Source organism: Cupressus sempervirens, chromosome 6 (genome assembly GCF_028749045.1).
Source record: "Cupressus sempervirens isolate cs-2001-9-10 chromosome 6, ASM2874904v1, whole genome shotgun sequence".
In the NCBI taxonomy this organism is placed as follows: Eukaryota; Viridiplantae; Streptophyta; class Pinopsida; order Cupressales; family Cupressaceae; genus Cupressus; species Cupressus sempervirens.
The window spans coordinates 85724923-85735226 of record NC_143123.1 but is presented as its reverse complement, the minus strand read 5'-3'; positions in this window follow the sequence as shown (position 1 = coordinate 85735226).

Here is a 10304-nt window from a genome sequence, read left to right as displayed (position 1 = left end):
GATGGTTGATTCCCCCAGGTGCAAGTTGAATGGTGAAAGACAATGCATGGGTAATGCTATGATGTAGGTAAGAGAGTTTTACCTTAAGGATAGTATATTTTTTTGATAGAAAGTATTCATATACATTTAGGACATAGTGAAACATGTTTTCTTTGATTTTGAAAGTGTTGGTAAAGTGCCTTTTGATGAAGCCCTAAGTTTTAAAGCCTAAAACTGAAGATACACGAGTTTCGAGAACATTAGAGCATGGTAGCCATTAAAAGCCAGAAAATCCTTTCTTTGGGATAATAAACCAATACTTCAAAATGGTTTTGGGTTATATTCATACATATTTTATATATTTACTTTGTAAATTTGGCCTATTTTGAGCTGTTTTGGCCTAATTTAAGAGTTGCAAGGTATTGATCATGTGTTCAGTAAAAAAGAACAATATCTAGTTTTCAGACATGCTGAATAATTTGAAAAAGGGAGTCTATGATTGGATAACTTGTTGGGGGGGGGTGGGGGGATTAGTTATCTTAGGTCCTGTTGGCACAAAAGCTTGCACCCTCGCCCAAAGTCTTACCTAAAGGCAACCTCATGTAATATGGAAACAATCTCAAAAGTGTGGGACTTTGCAACTTGAGATTGAATCTTTGGAGAAAGATGGATTCCTTACTATTAGGATGCACCTAATATTTCTTGAGAGGAAAAGGGAGAAGGAATGCATGAAATCAAACTACCTAATCTAATCTAAGAGGAGGTGATACACCAAATAGTATGTTCAACCTTGTCTCTGCCCAAGAATGCATAGTTCATCAATATAACCTTAAAGTATACAAATTCAATCCTTTCTTAATACAACAACCATATATAGATCAAAAATCAAAATAATTCTATAAGGAAGAGAGTTCACTTTATATCATTCAAAAGACAAGTAGATACAATCATACAATTGAGAAATAAAAATAATACATTAACATAAAGGCAAGAGGGTATTGCACAATATATTAATGGAAGAAAAAGATACAATAGAGGAATGTATTAACTTAGAGGCAAAGGAAATTACAGTAACAGAGCATAGACATACAATGCTACAAAATTAGAGAAAAGATCCACCTTAATAAGGGTTACAAAATCTACTTTTATAGTGCAAGCATAATCAGATAGCTTCTACCCTAAGGAAAAACTCAACAACTGCACTCAAGATTGCAAAGAATAGTCACTATGAATTTGGGAAAGATATGATCATGGCACATGACATCTAGACACAAGAAAATCACTTATTCACCAAACAAAACTTTGAGAAGACAGAAATGACGACCATTATCGTTCTAACTGATTAGATGGATCAAAAAGTGACGATGGAGTGTCCCTTCACATTTATCAAGCATGGGGAATAATGAAAGTGGTTGAAGAAGATCGTAAAGATTGTATTTTCCATCAAAGAGATGCTTCCTTTGTTATTGGCACACCAAGTCAACTAGGTCATTGGTCAATTGGAGTCAATCCTTAGGCTTTGCCACATGTACTAGTCATATTCTATCATTCTGCCACTTGACCACTCTTTTATCTTTCATTTTTGACCTTGACTTCCTGTGATTGCGGCTTCACAACCACCTTTCTTCATTAGCTGTTATTCCTTGCGAAACTGTGAACAAACCATATCGTTGCTTCACATATTGTCCTTAACATCTTCCCCTAACTATCACGATCAGGCAACAACATGAAATTGGTGTCTCACATCATCGCCACTTAATATCCAACTAGCATTAGATGCCTACGACTGTGTGAAATTGTGATCTAAATTGCCAACATACCATTTGTGCCATCACAACTTGAACCTTGACTTTACATGAAATGCCCGTGACCATGCAAAAATAGACTTAACCACCATTGCTTGCTCTCCACCTGGGCCTGCTAAGCCACATGTCGCATTGTCACTATTTTGCTATGTATTTTCATCATACATCTATTCTGAATGACATAGTGACAAGCATTGATCTTGGCAGATTAGAAGGCCAAGGGAAACCCACAGTTTACCACCACATCAGAGCTTCTGACCAATTCAATGTTGCCACATCATTAGAGTCATCCATATGGTTCCATGCCACTGTAACACCCCGCCAAGGGATCCAAAAGAATTAACCTAAAGTTTCACTAAGTTTTCTAAACATTTTTTTTTTAAAAGTAAGAATGTATAACATACACATCAAACACATAGTAGCGGAAGCAATAACATGTAATCATCGACTAACATACATTGCAAGTTACATTTCTTAAGGATCCCAAGACGTTGAGTCACGTTTAAATTTAATTAATTCTAAGTTTAACAACTATCACATACATATGAAAGAATAAATAGAAAGTCCCATTGTCCATAATATACATTTGTTCCGAATGCCTCTTGGCAAATTAATTCGGAATGCTCAATCATCCACTGTACAAGTCACAGGGTATGATAGGCTTAAAAGAATATACATATGTAAAAATAGAAATGCATCAACCTCCACGAATCCATGATACAAAGTACAGTAAAAATATATGAAACTATTCACTATACATGATACATCCATACATCCATAATGATAAAACATCTATCATAAAATCTAACTATCCATCATAATAATCCAAGAACATAGTGAAGGTAAATGCCAATCATGAACACTCCAGCCACGGTGACCATGGAACGGATCTCAATGGTAAGAGTAAAAAGCACTACCACCCGACCGCGTGAAACCTAAATGGTCCACTCCCACTGCGCTGAGGAGATAGTCTCAAGTCCCAAATAGGATAACAAAACCTATAATCATAAATACTCTCTAAGTCTAGGAAATCCTATAAGTATGCTAACTCAAGGGTTCCTAAAAAGATCGACATCTAAACCCAGAGGTACCACAAGACACGTAGGAAACCTAATATGCAAGCGAGAAAGTGTCATCGCAAAAGTCACGTAGAAGTTACCCGAGCAATCCCTTAGGAATCCCGGGTCCCTACTGATCCCTGCGGCCACTAGTATCCTCTTTTACTGACGAGGCATACTATGGAATGCAAGGTCGTAACCAAGCATTCTCTCTACCCCATCCTAGTCTGTACTAGCACTCAAGGCATGGGAGAGAACATACAATTATCTTTTTAGGTTCATTTTCTCTCATTTAGTGTAAATGTTTTCACTTATTAAAACAACTTACAATGGGTTACTCCAAGAAGCCTCTTAGGGCCCCGATCCCCATTGCAAGCCACTTCCTGACACTACACATAGATAACCTACCCTAGGCTCATGAACTCACAAATCAAAGAATCATAATAAAATCACCTCAGTCCTATACAAGAAACTGAAAAACATCATAAAAGATAAGCCACAAAATTACATCAGTTCTTCATGAGCAATAGATAACCATCAAATAATAATCATATGATCACGATAGTTCTCTATCAACAACTGAAGGCATCAATGATAAATCACAAAATCCAATGGTCCTCCAATGAGCAACCAGAAAGTATCCCAATAGTAAATTACAATACTGATCAAAGACTCCAAAATGGTCAAGTCAAAACATGACATCATCAAGAACATAACAAACACTTCAGTCCTCTCAAGCGATCGAAAAGCAATCCAAGTATAACTGATCGAGACTCAAAAATGGTTATCAAATATAACTGATCAAGACTCGAAAATGGTTAAGTCAAGTATCTCAAATACATACATCTCAGCTTCACACAAGGAAACTGGAAAGCAATAACAAACAATAAATACATCCATCATAGAGCATACAATCACATTACCTTGGTTGGTTTGAAAAGATCGAGAACAAATCATCATAACATCACATTCACAACCCCGAGCCTCTAGTAACAACCTAAACTGGTCAATACTAGAACAATCCCAAAACACAGAGAACACATAGAAAACATCAAAGTCTCAGAGATTGGATTTGAAAGTATATTATTGAGTTAAGGTAAGGTTTATGTTTCAATTTAACGTCGATTTTCAAGTAACTAGGTTTTCACCACTACCCCTTATGATTTACCCATTTCTATAATAACTTTCATTAAAACAATAATCCAATTCTACAATTTAATCAAATAATATTCATTATTAATTAACTTTTAATTAAACTAATTTTAATTAAATTAATCAATAATTACTGTTTGAATTACTTATACTAATCTATTCATTAAATGTTAATTTATTAATATTTAACCAAAATTATTAATAAATTAATATTTACAAACTATGTTAAATGCATTAATATTTAATTATTAAATATTAATAAAGATTAAAATATTTATTAATTAATATATATTAAAAATATATTAATTTAAAAATTTTAAATAATAATAAATTTTTTTTTTATAAATAATAAAAAATTATATATATATATATAAAAAAATGAAATAAACAAAACCTTATATCATACGTTTTAAAGCCCGTTAGCTTAAAAGACCTCCGCGGTCTGCCGCAGGCCTGCGGTCGCAGGTACTCTGTACCTGCCGTCGCAGTACCTGCGACGCAGGTACTGTCGGCTCCGCCGACAGTGGGGGTGGGCACGGGATAATTCCCTCCCCCCCACTAATTACATTATTATATATATTTTTTTAAAACCATTTTTATTAAATCCGACTTGTATACTTAAATTTGTTAATTAAAAAATTTACATATATGTATATGTATTTTTTTTTATCTCAACAAAATATAATCATTATAATACAATTTATTGATAATCAATCTATTAAATATATGTATATATAAAATAATTCTTTTTAATATATATATAAATATATTGAAAACTTGTTTACTTCCTTATATTAATATAGAAAATATAGCCAACCATCTGAACTTCTAACTTAGAATTTCAGTCTTAAATTCAACCCTTCCCATTTAAATTTTGTATATAGAATTTTATAGACAAGCATCTGATAAATTCTAATATCATAATTTTTAAACATTCATCAAAGAGAATTCAGATTTACAAACCCCAGACACAAAGAAGACAGGAAAGGATAATTGCGTATTTAATGGATAATAAAAAACACAAGACCCTACCTGATCCTGATGCTATTATGCAATCTCCAGGAATTGTAAGAGAATTCGCTCCCCTTAATAACCTTCTTCTGGAAAACTTTCTTGGTATCAGCCTTCTGAAATTTGCTTCCAAAAGTTGTCTCCCAAAAATTCCCATCCAAATTCGTGTGTCTCCAAAAATGAACCCCCAAAGTTGTGATAAGAAGTTTTCTCCTCAAATCGGGGCACTAATTGTGTGTTCACCCGAGAAGACTCTTTGCACAACTCAGTTAACTCCCAAATTAACCTTTATTATCTTTTCTTTTATTTTGCATTCAACTTTTTTTTTTTTTTTTAAATGTGCCTGGTAAACTTTTTAACATGACCGGTAGCGTTGGCGCGACACACCCACCGGTACCACCAACGCTTTGACCTGGAGCTATGAACCAGTGAGGCCACAAACGGGGGACCTCATCCCCATGAGATTTGAACCTGGATGGCAAGGATAACAACGCAACAACTTAACCATCACAACATGCCACTATTGGCATTTTGCATTCAACTTTCATGCACATTAAGTTGAATTATTAAATAACTTTATTTAATATTCCACTTGACTTCTATTTTAAATTAATTTATTACTTTAATCTCATGTGCAATTCATGAAATTAAAATAAAATTATTAATTTCTATTATTTAATCTTTTAATTTAATTCTCATATTTAAACTCATGCTTAGATCATGCGATCTAGAATTCTTAATAATTTTATATCTTTCAACTTTTAATTTATTTTAGAAACTTAATTGATAACATGTTTAATTAATTTAAATAACAATAATATTTAGCATTTATTTAAAAATGAACTCCAAATATATTATTATTAAATTAAATTAATATTATCTTGTTCTAAATTTATCTTTGAACTTTAACCTCTAAATTTAATTCTTTTATTTAATTAATTTCTCAATTAATTAAATATTAAAGACATCATATTAATTCTCCATTAAATTAAATCATTAATTAATCTTTTTAATTAGACTTAATTAATAGAAAACACATCAAGGACTCATATAACAACATACGAAAACCCTACATAGAAAAACACATACTAAATCAAAACAAAAAGGGTTATAATCACGAAATTACATCATTTGATGCATTTGGAGGGTACTTAATTCAGATACTTGTCCTAATTATCAATTAGGACAATTGGCTAAAGGGTTTAGGATTTGGACTTAAGAGTTTATCTCCCCTCTCTTACCATTGAGACAATGCGATAGGGTACGCTCATCCTGGCAATTCAGGGAAGTTGATAACCGGTACCTGCAATCTGCATAAAATCCATGCATATACAAACACAATATTCTAAGCTAAACAGACAATGACAAGAAGTGGTGCATCGTGTAGATCCCGACTAGCAGGTGACTACGACTCCCTTCCTTAACCACATCAGAAACACCATACATAAATAAAACAAACACGCACACCATACACATGCAGTATGGGGTAAGTATCCATAAGAAGGCACATGTGATAATAAACCATCTAACTAATCGTCATCGATAACTGATAACATTGAATAATCATCATACATGCATGAAATATAGAGTACCAAGTAATCTCATTATATAATAAACTGAGTGTAAAACAACATCTGATAATCTCTAAAATAATAATACTAATCATCAAACATAAATTGGCCTAAAAGAGTTTGGCAATGATAACAGAAATGCGACTTAGGGGCGGGCACTACAGCCACAACTCTGCAACCTTAACCTGGGATTATCTTTAACTCATTATGACCATGTGAAGAGGAAGAGACGCCTGATTGTAGTACTAATTGTGGATCAAGCCATAACTCTAGCAAGGCTACGACGACCATTTGGTCTACTCTTCATTATTTCATGACTTGATTCTTTAACCCATCACTGACCTCAATGACCATGCGCACAAGGCGATTCATGACTTCACCATCCTAACCATGGTTAGTACTAAACTCTCTAAGATCATGCGAATGTGGAAGGGTCGCAACATCACAACTTAAACCTTGAGTTAAGATCATAACCTTGCGACTGAGTGATAAAGAGAGATCGCTACATCGCCACTCATAACTGGATGTTAGCCTTCTAAACTGTGAATTCACACTCACCGCTAAAAAGACCATGCCACACATTCACATATCCTTTGACAGTTAATCCATAGACTGTAGTGACCAAGCGATGAAGGATAGTTGCACAATCACAACTTGAGTCTCTAAGGGGATAAAGCATAAAAGCTTGAACTTAGGAAAATAAGGGATAAGCCAAAGTTAAAATATATCTTTTATAACATTTGATCATTTGGATATTTGAAAAGATATTACTGTTGGCCATACTTGACAAGAAAACTTCAAATTTTGGCACGAGGGAAAATATGGCGACTCAAAGGGAATACTAGCCTACTAAGTATATGACTAGTGACCTTAAGAACCCATTAGGCTATGGAGTCATAAAAAACTAAGATCTTGTGCATAATGAAACCATAACTTTTCCTTTGACTTCTCTGCAACTACAAAACTTCAAAACTTGGCTATCTTACAAAGAGATAACCTATGCTCAACACATCTTGGAAAAGTGGAAACTAACCTAATATATACAAAAAACCTTAACCCTCTCTAGAAGAAGGGTTTGAGGTAAATCCCATTAATTGAATGGGTAGAACATCACCATTGGGCCTAGATACCTAGAAACCATTGGCTTGCTTGCAACTGGTGATAATAAGGCCCACTCTAGATAACATCAAACTTGGAATGCCTTTCTGGCTTGTCTCTGTCAGCATCCCACTTGAGAACAAGATCTCCTTCCTTGAAAATCCTAGTTGTAGCCTTTCTATCAAAACTTCTTTTGACTTGTTGTTAATGAGCCTCAAGTATATGCATATCCTATTTCCTTTTTTATTCTAATTCAATTAGGTCTGCTAACCTGATTGTCAAGGAATCATTTTCCTCTAGCTCCAATTGATGATCCAACTCAAGAGAGGAGAATTCCAGTGAAATAGGAAGCTTGAATTCTCTTCCATAAACTAGCACAAAAGGTGAATTCCCAACTACTCTCTTGGGTGTAATTCTATCAACCCAAAGGGCTGTCTTCAACTTGGCATGCCAACTCATCTGATTGTCTTAAATTGTCCTCCTCGTCATCCTGATGAGATTCTTCTTAGAGGATTCAACCAATCCATTTCCTTGGGGATAAGAATTCAAGGAAATGCTCAAATATATCCCATATTCTAGAGCCCAAGAGCATATGTGAGCTCCATAAAAAATATTTGGTGTGATCAAATATGATAGTTGAGGGAACACCAAATCTTGTCACAATTCCATCAAGGAATTCAACTACTAAGGCCTTTTTTGCATTCTTCAAAGCCACTACCTTAGTGCATCTTGTAAAATAGTTTGTGGCTACCAAGATCCATTTATGACCAACAGTGGAGGGTGGATTTATTGGACCAATGAAATCCAAACCCCATTGGGAAAAAGGTTTTTCAACTTGAATGAGATGGATGGGAAGGGCAACCAATCTTTGCTTTCTTGAGAAGAAAGAACATTTATCACACTTCCTTACTCACTTGTGGCAGTCATTAAATAGGATGGGACAATAATAACCAACCCTCATTATCTTCATCACAATGACTTTGGTTGAGAAATGACCATCAACTGGAACATCATGAAATTTCTTGAACAACTTGCTAACTTGATTTGACTATATACATCTGAGTAGAACTCCATCAAAATCCTTTCTAAATAATACTCCATCCACCAAGACATAGGAATAGCCTACAATATGAATTGCCTCCTCTTGGATCTATCTAGGCCTTGGGGGCATCTTCCTTCTTTCAAGATGGTAGTCATGTCCCCCAACCAATCAATTTGATCTTCACTCTCCATTGGTTGCCCATTTTGGATTAAGAGGGCAGCGTCTTCATGTGTCTCAAAATATGAAGCCATTTGTTCACATAGTCCCTTACCTCTTACCAACTTGGTGATCTTAATATCAATATCATATTCCATGACTCTAGTAATCCATCCAGCTCTCTTCTTATTGATATCCTTGTTTAAGAGAAAATCCTTTACACTTGAATGTGGAACTAAAAGCTAGACTTTGTTGTGAGACAAGAGATGTCTAAATTTTTTGAGAGCACTCACCACAACAAGGACATGTTTCTCTACATAACTATATCTTTCCTCATAATCATTAAGCCCTTTACTAAAGAAAGAAATGGTTTGTTCCAAAATTTCATCATTTAACTATGTAAGAATAGCTGAAATGGTTGACTTACCTCCAAGGGAGTAGAGGCTAAAATCTCTATCAAATTTGGGGTTGACAAGAGTAGGGGATGATGCAATTGACTACTTGATTTATTCAAAACTAGCCTTTCCCTCATTAGTCCAAGTGAACATTAGGTTCTTCTTTAACATAACTGAGAGGCTTTACCATAGAAGCAAGGTCAGGGATGAACCTCCTTATGAAGTTAGGAAATGGGAGAGAAAGAATTGCTTCTACCCTCTCATAATCTATTTTTAATCCATTTCTTGAGACAATATGCCCTAAGAGCTTTCCTTGGTTAGTAGAAAATACACACTTCTTGGGATTCAGGGACACACCATACTCTCTGCATCTTTCAAATACTTGTCTTAGATGATCAAAATGATCTACTATATGCTTTGAAAAGACAGTTATATCATCCATACACACTAGCACAATTTTTTCCAACATTCCCTTGAAGGCCATCTCCATTTCCTTTTGAAATGTGGCACCTACATTTGTTAGTGAAAAGGGCATCTTACAATAAGCATAGGTTTCCCACTTAGTAGTGAAAGTAGTCGTATATCTGTCAAACTCTTGTACTAACACCTAATTATAGCTTAAAAAACCATCTAAGAAAGAAAACCTTTTTGAACCACTAACCTTGGATAGGACTTGATCCATGGAGGGAAGGGGGTGGTGATATTTAAGAGATGCCCTATTAAGGTCTCTAAAGTCTACATATAATCTAATTTCTTCACTCTTCTTTCTAATAGGAACAAGGTTAGCCACCCATCAGGAGTGCTTGATATGGAAAATAATGTTGGCCTCTATGAGCCTTGACAATTCTTTTCTCATTAGTGCATACCTTTGCCAAGTTGAGGGTCCTTCCATTAGCAACAATGATAGGTGTATGGTCATCCTTGCTTGCAGTCAGATTTGAACCCTCTCCCTTTTATTCATCATTAGAGTTGAAAATTCCTTCTAAGGTGACTAGACCTTTAGGTAATCTATTGGGGTTCAAGTTCAAAATTTGGTA